Source organism: Onychomys torridus, chromosome 12 (assembly GCF_903995425.1).
Source record: "Onychomys torridus chromosome 12, mOncTor1.1, whole genome shotgun sequence".
NCBI lineage: Eukaryota > Metazoa > Chordata > Mammalia > Rodentia > Cricetidae > Onychomys > Onychomys torridus.
The window spans coordinates 10524431-10538767 of record NC_050454.1 but is presented as its reverse complement, the minus strand read 5'-3'; the positions used below and the strand labels follow the sequence as shown (position 1 = coordinate 10538767).

Genomic DNA, 14337 nt, shown 5'->3' with positions numbered 1-14337 from the left:
TGTTGGCTTTGTGCACCACACACTGCATGGACATGCGGATCTGCGGGTCCCCTCCTAAGAACCGCAGCATTCACGCTGCAGAGCGGGTTGTTTAGGAAGCATTGAGGAAAAGCGTTTATTAAAGTGCCCTTTCGGATGAATGTTATTTCAATACATTTCAGCTTTCTGAAGGTAACGTGGAGGAGCTCTGAGCTCTGCCAAGGGGAGGCTGAGGCAAGCCATTTCCCTGGAGGATGCAACAAAAGTGTGTTTGGAATTGGCTACTTTGAAGACTTGCAAAAGTAACGTAGCTTTGCAAAAGTAACGTAGCTTCCGCCTATCACCACTACTGCCACCCTAGCCTGGAAGACCTGCTACATAGTTTCTATGCTCGAGCCTCGAGGGCTGGAGGGCACGCTCCTTTATGATGGTAATGCAGCCACCAAAGTAAGACAATTCACAATGCGACGTCATTACCAATAATCTTCGGTTGCTATTCCTGTCTCGCCAGATAATCATGCTTTCTATGAAGGGTGGGTCCAGCTCCTCAGATACATGCATCCCTCCTGTCTCTTAAGCCTCTCACTCAGAATAGTTGTTCCCTTGGCTCCTGTAACTTTGACGCTTCGACTGCTGCATATGGATTTTATGCAAATATCCCTCAGTTTGGATTTGTCTGACACTCCCTCCTGACTAGATGTAGGTCATGTGTCTCAGGCAGCAGCACCACAGAGGTGCTGCGGTGTCCTCGCTATGTCTGAGAAGGTGGTGAGTGATTCCGTGTGACCCCGTTCCTTATGGGGATATTCATTTTGACCATGCAGTTAAGAAGGTGTTCGTAGGTCTGTTTCATTGTGAAGTTACTACTTCCCTTTGGTGTCTGTAAGAACTTGAGGTGGTGGAGGTGCTCGGAAACTGTGCACATTTCACATTTCTAATAATTAACTTTTCACCCACTGGCTCCCTGTCTGCAGATGCTCTGGATTGAAATACTTATTTCTCTGTTGGTAACTGAATAATTGCTTTTAAAGTTTTATCCTTTCTTCTTTTGAGGGTAGGAGTTTCACTGTGAGGAAAAGCTCTTTTTTTCTATTATACTGCCCTCATACTGGCATGGGCTTGCATTCCTATTTTGACTCAATGACTCCAGTACATTATTATCATGGTTATAATCTATTGTTATCTTAATCTGTCAATGTCATTGTTTATTTTGATAAACTGTCAATGATTTTGACTGGTGGGTACCCTTTCGAGCTGTATTTTTACACAGCTTCACTGTGAGTCTTTGGGGTGACGCTCTGGTGAGTGTAATAGATTAGGGGTTCTTCACAGAGTCTGAAGACCTATGTTGTAGACTCCTTAGCTTCCTTCATTTCTAGTTGAATCTCCTTGAGGGAGTGGCCCTTCTGCTTTACAGCTTAAAATAGAGGTAATTAGTGCCTGCAACCATCTGGAGCGGTTGTTGTGAAATTCAGCCTAAAGGGGGAAATTATAATATACCTAACTCTAATTCCTAAAAACTTCTAGAATCATTGCATGCACCGGTGTTTCATGATGGCCTCGTCAGTTGAGGAGATACCCTGTGGACCACCTGTCTATTTACCTTGTTGCTAGCCTGAGTTTATTTCCATCCGGTAAGTATGTTCTTGACCGGCTCCTTCATGACTCAGTGTCTGGTGCCACGAACATGGCAATGCTTTCTGCAGAGATGCTCTGGACTGGGGGATGCTGAGCTCAACATAGCAAAGTTATTTCCCGGGAGGGTGAACCCCCAGTCCCTCTGGCTCAGGAATGATATCTGCTTTATCTTTCCTGCCTTGCAAAACCCATCCTCAGCTGACTCGAATCTTACAGACAGACGGAGGGAGGTGTGGGTAGGCACAGGCCTCCAAGCCATGTCAAGGGAGTTGTGTAGAGGCAAGAATTCAGTCAGGAATGTCCCTGTGGCTTTTCCCAGGTGCAAGTGGCAGGTAGAGGTAAGACAGACATGCAAAGTCAAATTCTTGCGCAATCTGGCTCCCCCCCCCCCCCCTGCTTGGTTGCCAAGCCTTCAAGGAGTTTGTGGCTACAGTGCCTGGTCTAGCATCTCCTGGGACTACCCCATCTTCACTCTCCCACAGCCAAAACCTTGGTTCAGATTTGCTTTCACAGCCCCAGTCTTGCCCACCTACTCACCTCACCTGCTGATTGTCTTTCATGTTTCCCCAGGCCTTCCAACTCAAGAACTGAGAGGTAAGCTTGAAATTAGTACCATGGGAATTAAAACCATCAAAAGGAAGCACGGCGTGAATCTTACTGATGAGGAATAAAAAGTATTTCCTTAGAAAGTAACCCAGGGTTAACTTTTCCTAGACTTCTGTGATGATTATTGAAAACACTGCAGAAAAAAATTAAAATCAGTTTATTCACACACAACTATATTCAGGAACAATATTTCTAAAAAGAACTATGAACGTGTTAAAAATAAAACATGGTATTTGGTGTATGCATTTGAGGTGTTTAAAGTGTCATAGAGGGTTGGTCAGTTGGCTTTGGCTCAGCAAGTGAAAGTGTCTGCCACCAAGCCTGATGACATGAGTTCAATTCCCAGAACCCTCACCTACGTTGTAGGTGGAGAGAACTGACTTCCAGAAGTTGTCCTTTGACCTCTACACACATACAGTAAATTAATGTGATTTTGTTGTTGTTTTAATGTTCTTCTTTTGGTTTACAAGGCAGGGTTTCTCTGTGTAACCCTGGCTATTCTGGGAATAGCTCTGTAGACCAGACTGGCCTTGAATTCACAGAGATCCATCTTCCTGTGCCTCTTGAGTGCTGGGATTAAAGGCACATACCACCACACTGCCCAGCCCTAAATTTTTTTAAAAATTGTTAAAATGACATGGAACCAGGCTCGGTGGTACATGTCTACTCAGGCTGAAGCAGGGAGATGTCCAGTTTGAGTCTAATCTGGACTACATGAGTAAATAGTCAGACTTGGCTCTGTAGTGAAACTCTACCTCAAAATACAATGAAATACATAAAGTAAAAGGGAGTGACGTGTAGATTCCTCCGTTCAGCCTTTCAAGGGCTTACCATGAACCTAGCTACACTTGTGCAGTAAGCCCATATTCCAGAGGGCAAAACTGAAGAGGTGACTACCAGAGTTCTGCAGAGAAGCAGAGAGCCCTGTGCTGAACTGTGGGTGTGAGCCTAGCTGGTCCACCCGTAAAAATAAAGTTATCAAAACAAAAACAAAAATGAAATGAAACAAAACAGAAACACAACAACAAAACAAAATAAAACAAAGGACCTTCTGGCTCTTGTACACGTGTAGAAACCCTGCCTGAGGATGTCAGACCCCAGGATCTCTCTCCGCCCTGGGGTCTGAGGCTAGTGCACTTTCCTGGGCTTGGATTCCAGATGTGATTTATTTAGAGCATTACTTTCTGCATAGGCCATAATCAAGAACTCAGCCTCTCTCATGGCTGGTGTCTCCTCTGAGAGGAAGCAGGCCAGTCAGGTTTTGTGAGCTGGCATTCTCCCCGCTTGAAACATAATTGAGGCCCTGCCCTGGGGACCAGATAGAGAGAGAGAAAGGCAGACTTCCTTCCCAGTCCATTAGTGCGTCGGTCAGTAGCCTCTACCTTTAAGATTTCTATCCAAGAGAGGAACACTGGAGAGAAGGTGTTTTCACTAAGGTGGGTGTTACTTTTCCATGGTTACTATAACCAATGACTACAATCTAGGCAGCTCAGCCCTACAGAACTTTATTCTCAAATAGTTCTGTAATCGAGAAGTCAAGTGGTCAGAAGGGTCATGGGTTCTCTCCAAAGGCTGTCACAGAGAACCTTCTTTTGATTCTTTGTGCTCTGCTGGCCCAAAGGGTCTTCTGGTTTCACGATGGAATCATGCCAGCCTCACCTGTCTTCACTTCCTGTCTTGTAAGGACACTTGTCACTGAGTGTTGGCTGTATCTAGTGACCCAGGATGATCTCATGGAGATCGCCTTATTTAATTACATATAAAAGTACCCTTTTCCAAATAAAAGTCTACCTGTATGTACTTGAACATGTCTTCTCAGAGGCCACCATTAAATCCACTACAGGCGATATGACTGATGGGCCCATTGGCCATCTAGGGGCCCCCACTGACAGTGTCAGCAGAGGAGAAGAGGTTTCAAGGAGATGTAGGGAGAGTTCACATGACCCTGCTGACTTTTGCTCATCCTGGAGTCTGTGACTCTATAGGTTAGTGAGGGCCACTCTGGACACCCACATATCTCTTCCCAGGGAAGAAGATGTATTAGTAAGTCAAGTTTAGTTCTGCTGCAGTAATAAGTAAGTTTCCAAATCCCAAGATTCGTAACACTGAGAAGACCTTCTTGCCTGGGGCCCTACAGGTTGACTACAGCCCTGATCTGGTTTTCCTACACTGTTCCGCCTGGCTGATGGAGAGATGGATCTGGGGTAGGACCAACCTTGAGGCAGCAAGAAAGGCTCTGTCCTAGGTTTCTATGGACACAAAAACACCATGATCGGAAGCAACTTAAGGGTTTATTTCACTTTACAATTTGCCATCTCTCACTGAGGGAAGTCAGGGCAGGAAGCTGGAGGCAGATGCTGCTGCAGAGGCCATGGAGGAGTGCTGCTTACTGGCTTGCTCCTCATGGCTTGCTCAGTTTGCTTTTGTATACACCTCAGGGGTGCTGCCCAGGGTTGGTACCATCCACAGTGGGCTGGGCTCTCCCACATCAATCATCAATCATCAATCATCAAGAAAATGTCCCACAGGCCAACCTGACGGGGGCATTGTGTCAGTTGAGGCTCCTTCTTCTCAGAGGACTCTAGCTTGAGCCAAGTTGACGAAACTAGCCAACGAGCACAAACTCTGAATAAATCCTTCACAGGTGCTGTGGGCAGAGCTCGCCTACCTGCTGAGGTACTGGCTTCCTCCGGCTTCTCCAAGGTGTCTTAGGTGAGTTTCAAGTCCTGGGCTGTCTGCATGTTTTGGCCATACCCCTGGCTTCTCCTTGCACTTTCAACCCCCCCCCCACCCACGCTCCCTATTCCCCCCTCTCCCAGGAAAGAAAACAACTGAATTATAGCTCCATGCTGCCACCCTTCAGAACTGCTTTTGGGGAGGGCTGCTTTCCAAACCGAGGCTCAACTGGCTGTCTGTGAATCAGTCATTTCCACAGTGTCCGACCGTGGGAAGAACACCTGGCTTCTTCATCGGCTCACAGAGGCCTCGCTGAGTAGTCAAGGCCTCTCAATTGCTTGAAGCCAGTTAAGCAGGAGGGGCTCTGGAGAGAGGCAAGTTCCGTTTCTTTGGCTCTAGGGGTCCACAACAAAGGACCCCGTGAAGCCCCTACACGGTGAGGACAACGACATCAGTTTTGTGGGCAGGCAGCACATGCACGCCTTCTGGAGCCAGGAGCCATAGCTTAGCTTGGAATCCCAGAGGCTTTATGAGCCCAGGAAGATTAAGGCTCAAGATGTCTAATCTAATCTCTTCATTTAAGTGTTGATACCAGAATTGAGGTACGGATGGTTCCTTGTGACAAACAGACTGACCCTCTTTAATAGAACTCCATCCAAAGCTTTCCCCTGAACCTTGCTTTCTTTCACTGAGCTAATTTCTCTACTATTACAAGCTACTCTGGGAGAGAGGAGGATGCTTGGGAAAGTTACATTGCCTTTTAAAGCCACAGGGGTATCGTTTGGTGCATTCCTGCTCAAGCAATTATTACCTTCTGAGAGCCTGCCGAGCGGCCTCCTGCCTTCCCTTTGGTCTCCGTGGGGACTCATTATGTTTCCAGCAGGCAAGTATGAAATCGTACAGTGCTGGCTTACCAGAAGGCTTTACTCCGGGAAGTTCACAGACGCAGACAGGACTGCTTCTGTCTTAAAGGAATTTACATCCCACGTAGCAGACTAGGGAATGATTGAGGCAGATCATGATGATAGGGCTGCATTAATATTAAATGATGCCTGCTAGGCAGAGAACCAATGGATTCCAATAGCACAGATCTATTTATCACCCCCTCCCCAGGAAGCTTGGTTAGGGGACAGTGTGGTATTTTCTCTTTTCAGATTAGGAAAACACTGGCTCAGCACTTTGTTGTTCTCCAGAGCAGGAATTCTTAGCAAGATTCCCCTAGTGAAGATGACTAGGGAGGGATTCCTGAAGCAATCTGCTAAGGCAGGTAAATAATTGATTTGTTCTTGGGTGCAGGGTGGGTGTGATTTTCCTTACAGTCTGCAGAATTCTGTGCCTGCTGATGATTCAGAATCACTATGGCGGAGAGCCTCCTCTTGTACACTAGTTAGTAAGTATTATGGTTTGGATATAAATCCCTCTCCTGCAGTGGCTTATGTGTGGAAACCTTGGTACCCAGCTTGGTGGGCCTAGTCATTTGAGAATTATTGGGCTCTAACTAAACTGGTGGATTATCCTTGATGGACTCGTACTATGATGGCATTATTGGGAGATACAACCCCGTTGGAGGAAGCATATGCTGTCTCTCTAACCCTTCCTGCTTCCTAAGGGCCTCCCCCCACTCACCATGCCTTTCTGCCATGATACCTCTGCCGTGCGGTCCACTTACTACGGTCTGAAATCTCTGAATCTGTGAGCCAAACACAAAACAGAACAACCTGTTGAAAACAAGACAGAAGGTGTCCTCCTTCTAAATGGCTTCTGCAGGCATCTTTATCACAGTGTTGGAAAGGCTGACACAGGAAGTGGGCCCCCATCCATGTCCAAGCCTACATGTGGATGTGTTTTCTCTGGTTGCCAACCTTTCTAATAGTGGACAAAATTGGACCTCAGAACAATTGTTGGAGGAGACATGTTTACATGTTTCCCTTTCCTAACTCTGTTCTGGACAGTTGCTTCATCTCAAATACCCACCACGTCCGGTAGAGATACTGTAATGCCCAGTGGGAAGAAACCTCCAAAATCTTCAGGCTGCGCAGTTAGAGAAACTGAGGCCCAGAGAGTGGCTTGTGTCCAGGTAAGAAGTCAGTGACCGAGTCAGGCACTGTGCTTGTTCCTTTTTAAGAACTCAACTCCCACCACAATTGGAAGCCCTTGCCAATATTTCTGAACAAATGACAGAACAATGTGACTCATTTTTTTGACATTATGCAAATGAAGGAAACAAGACTGAGTGCCCTTCTGTCCAGAGAGCAGGAAATGAAGGCTGTCTGGGGCCGCATGTTCCCAGGGACATACAGTGTCACAAGGGGAGGTGGGGGGAGAGGCTAGAAGAACCAGGCCTTTGTTCACTTCTGTCTTCCCTCAGCTCCTCTTCTCAGCCATGGCTAGCAGGATTGGCACCTAACCCACACTCCCAGCGTCAACCAGAGAATCCTGAGGACACTTAGGTTGTGCTCTCTGTGGACCTGCCAGCAGAGACTCTTTCCCTTTCAACTGCCCCCCGCCCCCCACCCTCCAGCAGCTCAGTCCAAGGCAGCATTTACACACTTTGGAAGAGATGTTTCGAGCCAATTGGTCCCTCCCTCCCTTAGGAAGCAGAGCCCTTTGCCACAATGGACCTTATATTTTTGGTCAGAGAAGGGCCGAGTTGATGCTGTTAAAGCTGATTGGGTTTTCTTTTTTAGCTCTGTCCCCGCTTACAGGATGACTTCATCCTGGCTGGAGTGCCCTCAACCCCGGAGGTTCCTGTGAGGGACAGTCTTTGTGCTAGCCTCCTGAAGCAGGGTCAGTTGTGGAAACTCTCAGCTCTGGCTTCTTTCAATTAGGCATTAACAGTATTTCATGAGAGTGACTTGTGGTGGGAACAGCCCAGAAATGGAGGAGTCTATATGGAGAATGGTGCTTTCCAGAGAGACGGCAAGCTGGGGGAGCTTCTCCAGAGCATTAGACACATGAGTGACCTGTGGAGGAGCAAAGGTCATGAGGTCACAGAGCCAGGTGGCTGCAACCGGACGACAAAGACTGGAAACTGGGCCTTAGAGCTGAGCTAGCACACCCTGGGGTGCACACCTGTCTTTCAGGATGTCTTCATACTCCTGATGTACACCACTAGTGGTTTTTAAATTGTACTATTGGTTAATGTAGAGATCCCCTCCCCCCCCCCGGGGGGGGTGTCAAAGACTGAGGGCTGGAGAGATATAGCTCAGTGCTTAAGAGCTCATACTGCTCCTGCAGAGGACCTGAGGTCGGTTCCTAGCACCCGTAGAGGCAGCTCATAACCGTCTGTAACCCCAGCTCCAGGGGAGCTGATGCTTTGGCCTGGGACACCTGTACCCATATGCACATATGTACACAGAGACACATATACATATGCATAATTTAAAATAAAAAATATTTTTAAGGACCAAAGGAGAAAAGATGTTGACTGACTTCTCAGGGGCTTTTGAACATACTCTCCCGGTGGTGGGGTGGGGTGAGGGGAAAGCCCCCGCCTTCCCTTTTCATCAGAGTCTTTACTCTCCTTTGACTGAGTCCTCTGGACACAGGGTGGCCTGGCATCCGGGACTTCTGCTGTGCGTTGGCTGTACCAGGCTATGCATGCAGAAGGGTCCACTGCTGCTCTAGGGGAACCAAGTTCTCTTAATCACCTGCCACCAGAGACTTTCAAGCCTTCCCTCGCCCCTCCCTTCCCGGCTCCAGCCTGGGTGTTGTGCAAGAGCCAGAGGAATTTGTGATAATGGAGCCACATGCCCAGGCCCAACCCAGGCCCAAGGAACTTGACCTGACTCAGGAGGGTAAGCAAGAACGCTCCTAGCTCCCGGGCCAGAAGGGTGGCCGGCCGGCAGCCACAAGGAAACTCCTAGTCCTTCTGAACGCTGCCAAGGAGAGGAGGCTTGCATTCTTATTTATAGCCTTGCGCTTGCAGAGGGGGAGATCGATCTTTCTTGAGTTTGGCACATGATTCATTTCCCCCCGGGAGCTGCGGGCCGAGGCAGGGCGTGCGCTCCGGCAGCCTCCGGCCAGCCGCACACTCCGGTCTGCTCGTTTATTTATGGTGCTTTATCAGGGGCTGTGCACCGCGGCGATAAAGTTTATGAAAAGAGGCGGCGTCTCCGGCGGCGGGCTGGGCCCCGGCGCTCCTTTCCCACACTGATTAGGATCAGCCGGGGCTTTGGAAGCGGCAGTTAAGGATCAGGGTGCTGGGAGCTGGCTCTCCTTCCTGCCGCGCCCAGCCTGGCCGGCTGCTGGCCCGCGTGGGTGGGAGGTCCGCGCTGTGACCCGGCACGGGGCGGGCGCAGGGCAGCTTGGAAATCCAATGCCCAGTTCCCAGCTGAAGACGTGGAACCGGGCTCAGGAGCCATTTCTCCTCTGAATGTGGCAACTCTGATCCCGTGGGTTTACTTTTCCACCTACCGATTCTTTTCCTGAGTATTTACTCTTCTGATGCTTTTGGGCCCATCCCTTCTGAAGACTCGAGTCTCTACTGTGAGAACGCCTTTAATCGCTTGCAGAGATAAATTCAGGATTACTCTGGTCCGGTCTGGCCCCTCTCAGAATCACAGAGGGTGGATTGCGGAGTAACCACAGCCTAGGGTTATAAAGCCCCAAAGCAGGCACTGAGGCTGGCGAATGCCTTATTCTCACTGACTTGCTTAATCTATGGTGACCTCAGGGAGGTAGCATTCCTAGCCAGAACATTTCACCAAGTGATATAAGATGACTCAGAAAGGCACTGGCTGAACTTCAGTTGTACCTTAGAGACAGGGGATGTGGCTCACTGGTAGGTAGAGTCCTGGCTCAGGGCTTGATCCCCCAGTACTACACACACAAAAGCAAATAGTAGCAGAGCCCACTCATTTAACTTCTGAATTTCCCAACCTCTCTAGCACCAAGAATGCAGTGGCCAGGACTGCCATCATGCCTGGGAAGGTCACTGAGGTGCCATGGTCTTGAAAAGGGGGTCATGTCCTCACTGTTGGTGTGGCTGGTTTTGAATCACCTACCAGATAAGACGGCTGTCTGTGACTTGTGGGGAATGGATGTTTTCAGGGAAACAACTTAGAAAGTCCCACCCTGAATGTGAACACCATCCTATGGACTGGGAGGCTGCACTGAATTAGAAAGAAGAAGCAAGCTAAGCATTACTGTTCAGCCTTTCCTGACGGAGATGCAAGGTAACCAGCTGCCTTGCACACCTGGTGTTATGCCTGCCTTGCTATGATGATATTCCTTTAAACCACAGGCCGAAATGAACCCTTGCTTCCTTAATATTTTTTATTTTTGTTATTGGTGTGTGTGTGTGTGTGTGTGTGTGTGTGTGTGTGTGTGTGTGTGTGTTTGGTTTTTGGTATTTCAGCACAGCAAACAGAAATACAGCTAACACCAGCAGATGTTCACTAGACAGTGGTAGGAAGTTTGGAGTTTCAAACAGAATTGGCTCTCAGGACAAGCTGCTTTCACCTTCCATTTCTTCAAGGAGTGGGAGGGCAGGAGGGCAGAGGACCTGAATGCTGTGACAGTGGGGTTGCTTTCATAGCCTACTTCCTTGATCTGGACCATTCTGCTCACAGCTACTGAAATCCCACCACCTCAACCATCTAATAACAACCTAATCTCCCCATCCTATCCCTCCTAGATCCACTTCTTACCTCCCTGACAGAACAAAGTCAGTCCCTCCTTTTACCTCCCTCATACCAAACCTGCCTCTCTGCCTGAGAGCCCTGTGGGGTTGGGCTCCACCTGCCTGTGTTACTAGACTGCCCTGACACAGTCCTTCTCTTCACATTTGCTTTTGCCGCAGACCTGGTTTGCTGTTCTACACACAGGAGGTGCTTGGTAACTGTGATTGGTGAATACATAGGGGCGTGTGTGGTGGTGGTGGGGGGGACTTCGGATCTCACAGGTATCTTGTTTATTATCCCTTTGTGAATTTCAAAACCAGGCCGGCTCAAAATGGACATTTATGTCCCCGCCAGGGAAGGCCTGGATCCCTCTGCCAAGAGGACACAAAGACCAGAACGGACCTAGCAACCAGGCTGGCTGAGGTGAAGTAACCCAAGCTGCTAGCCCTGAAAATCCCTCCAGACATGAAGCAGGATTAGTCGCAGGGCCCGGACCTAGCGACGAGTCAACAAACGGAAGTCGTGTTGCCCTCGTTATGGGGGAGAGTGTTGTGAGGGCTTCGAACCAGGCCCGGCATTGCACAATCCACCTTGAATGCACTGAAGCATTCCATGGAGCCAGGGCATGCTGGACATTTGACTCTACTGGGCATGGCATCAGCAATAGGCACTTTCCAGGCCCACCGCTAAGGGGGTTAGGGTTGTGTTTTGTTCTTTGTTTTGATTTTTTTTTTAAAGTAGATTTTTTAGAAGATTGACTGGGAAAGTAATATATAAATATACTTTTAAAAGTAGAAGGAGTGGCTAGAGAGATGCCTCAGCAGCTTAGAGCATTGCTCTCCCAGAGGACTGGGGAATCAATTCCCAGCACCTACATCATAGATCATAACTGTCTGTGACTCCATTTCCAGAGTATCTTGATACCTTCTTTTGGCCTCTGTGAGTATCAGGCATGAACAAGGTGCACAGACATACATACAGACAAAAGAGTCATAAAACAGTTAGTTTTGATTTAATAGGAGTCAAGCCCTAAATAAAATAAAAATAATTCTAGCACTTGGGAGGCAAGGGCAGGCCTCTGTGATCTCTGTGAGTTCAAGGAAAGTTTGGTTGTTCTACATAGCAAGTTCTGGGTCAGCCAGGGCTACAGAATAAGACTCTGCCTAAAAACAAACAAACAAACATAGAGCCAAAGAGGTGTACAAAGAAAATTCTACACCCAATCATATACAGTTTAGCTAATCATCTCCCTCCAAGGAACAGTCATCACCGAGAACTTTTTCAGAACTGGGAATGTCAGTTTGTAGAGTGTTTTCCTAACAGGAATGAAGTCCTGGGTTCAATTTCTAGGTTCATGTATAACCAACCATAGTGACACACACCTGTCCCACTAGCACTCAGGAGACAGAGGCAGAAGGATTGGAAGTTCAAGGTCACCCTCAGCTAGGTAATGAGTTTGAGGTAAGTGTAGGCCATGTGATACACCCCTTCCTATCTCTCTCTCTCAAATAATAATTTATTTTTTGAAAGATCTGACATGCATATACATATATATGTATACACAATATCTAGCACTTTTATGACAATCTCAAAAGGTTGTTATGAAGTTTGTAGGCAATGTTTACAAATGATGATCACTGGTGTTCTGGAAACAAGGACTATGGTACATTGGTTTTGAAAATCGTAGAACTAGTCTTGCATAGACTGAATGATGCCAAGTATTAAGACCATCTGGATTATTATGCTCCGAACCTCTCCTGTACTACCTAGACAAGGCGCGGTGTGAAGCAAGGACAGTCAAAGAAAGATCCAAGGAGTCATGGTTGCCCACAACGTGGATAGATACTGTTAAGCCATTTAGTAAGGGCCAACAAGCTGTCAGGTTTGCTCACAGGAAGATAACCCATGCCGATACAGCAATTACTTGGTGGGTAGATGCTCACTGAAGTATTTATAAATGCTCTGTGGTTACTCTGCTATGTCACGTTTTTTTGGGGGTGGGGTGTGGTGGGGGGAGTCAAGGCAATGAGTAGGAGAAGCAAAATGTCCTCACGCGATGAGAAAGGAGAAGCTGCTTCTTTGTGGAACCGCTGTGCAACTGGCATCATTCAGGTCCAGAGAAGGGAAGGATACAAAGAGTCATAGCAAAGTCAGTTCAGTTCACTTGGGTTCTCAAGGACCAATGTCCTTCTAGAGGGCACTGTACCCCCATGGTCTTCCTAGAGCAAGGGCTGGCTAGGCCCAGGAGTTTCCCGAGTATCCCCAGGGGCCTGCTCCTGTGGGACTGTCCAGCCATTTGGGACTCTGGCTCTTTTCCTCCTGGGTGATGGTCCAGTATCAGAGCTCCCAGCTCTACCCCTCATGCTGTGTTTCACACAAGCCCTCACTAAGCAGTCTTTCCAGTTCTTTCCTATGGTCTCATTGCTCCCCAGGGGGATTCAGACAGAAGTCCAAAGTTTGTGTGACCAAAGGACACTCAGATCAGTTGCTCTCCCCCGCCCCAGCATCTAAGAATGTCTTCCTGGATTAAGTAGGGCTCTGTCTCCTGTCCCACAGCACAGGCTGCTTCCCAGGAGACGAGGGCCTCACACACAGCTGTCAGACATGCTCAGACATGTCAGAACTCAGCTCAAGTTCAGCCCTGGCTCTAGATTTGCCCTAATAATAACCAGCAAGTGTTCAGATATTTTGACAAAAGAGTCTAATGAATTATTCTATGACGAAGGCTCTGGGTGCAGACTGTTGCAGGGAAGGATTTCAGCAAGTAAAGAAGGCTTTCTCTCCTCCCCACCCCCCCCCTCCCCCCGTTCCGTCCACCTTTCCCTCCTTCTTCCCTTCCTTCCTTTATTTGTTTCTTCTTTTTAATAGTTCTAGGGATTGAACCGAAGGTCTCTCTCATGCGTGCTGGGCACTGAGCTATAGCCTAGTGTCTTCCTGTCCTCGGGACTCCTGGAGTGAACTGAGGAAGCCAGGCTTTGAAATGGAGCTCTCCTGGTCCTTTCCTTAATTCACGCCATGTAATGGTCCCATGTAGCTGTTTTCCACACATTTGTCTTAAGTCTTGAAGCTTTACACCTGCAGGCAACAGGTCTAAGGAACGAGCGAGCGGCGGGAGCAGATGTGAGTGAGGAAGGCTGGGTGGGCATCACGCTGGCTTGCGGCTCTTTTCCAAGGACATGCGTGTGAGGTTTGATGCAGCTGGCCCACAGTGCAGACCTATTTTCTGTGAAAATGGTTCACAAGATGGAAAGAAGGAGACCGTTATTCCCTGGTGCCCCTGGTGTTTTGGAAAGTACGCTGTGACTTCTGACTTCGGTTCTCTGTCACCTGAGCACACTCAATGCTCCCTTATAGGCTGAGGGTGAGGGACTGGCTCCCTTCCCCTCCCCTCTTCCTCCTGCTGTTTGCACTGTGGCCTGGACTGACTCCCTACCTCTGCCAGGCTAAAGATAACCTCTCCATCTGGGATATCACCCATGGGCTAAATTTATTCTCAGGGGTGAGTTGGGGCTACCCTGACCTGTGACCTGAGGCAAGTACTGGGGCGACTCTTGGCTCTAAGGCAACTGGAGAGGTCCAGTGGAAGGAGAAGGGGAGGAATGAAAGATCCAGAGATTAATGGGAAGCTGCCAAAAATCCTTCAGAGAAAGAGGGACTCACCCGCAGCACACTGTGATTTGAGAATAAGCCTGTGAGCCCGGAGGATTTAACTGCTCCTGGCAATGGGCTCTTTGCTGTCAGTTATAACGTTACTGTAATACAATCCCAGGAGGAAAAGCCCAGTGCTAATCAGGGCTCAAGAAGTCAGTGGACT

At 48.3% G+C, this 14337-nt stretch overlaps 1 long non-coding RNA gene across 1 annotated transcript; it reads left to right on the top strand.

The window, feature by feature from the left end:
- The first annotated feature begins 684 nt into the window (after window positions 1-684).
- LOC118593666 lies at window positions 685-5774 on the top strand. The gene is made up of 5 exons (XR_004946291.1): window positions 685-747; window positions 1507-1613; window positions 2188-2211; window positions 4868-4935; window positions 5043-5774. It is a non-coding gene; the product is annotated as an uncharacterized LOC118593666 (long non-coding RNA).
- Window positions 5775-14337: the final 8563 nt, after the last annotated feature.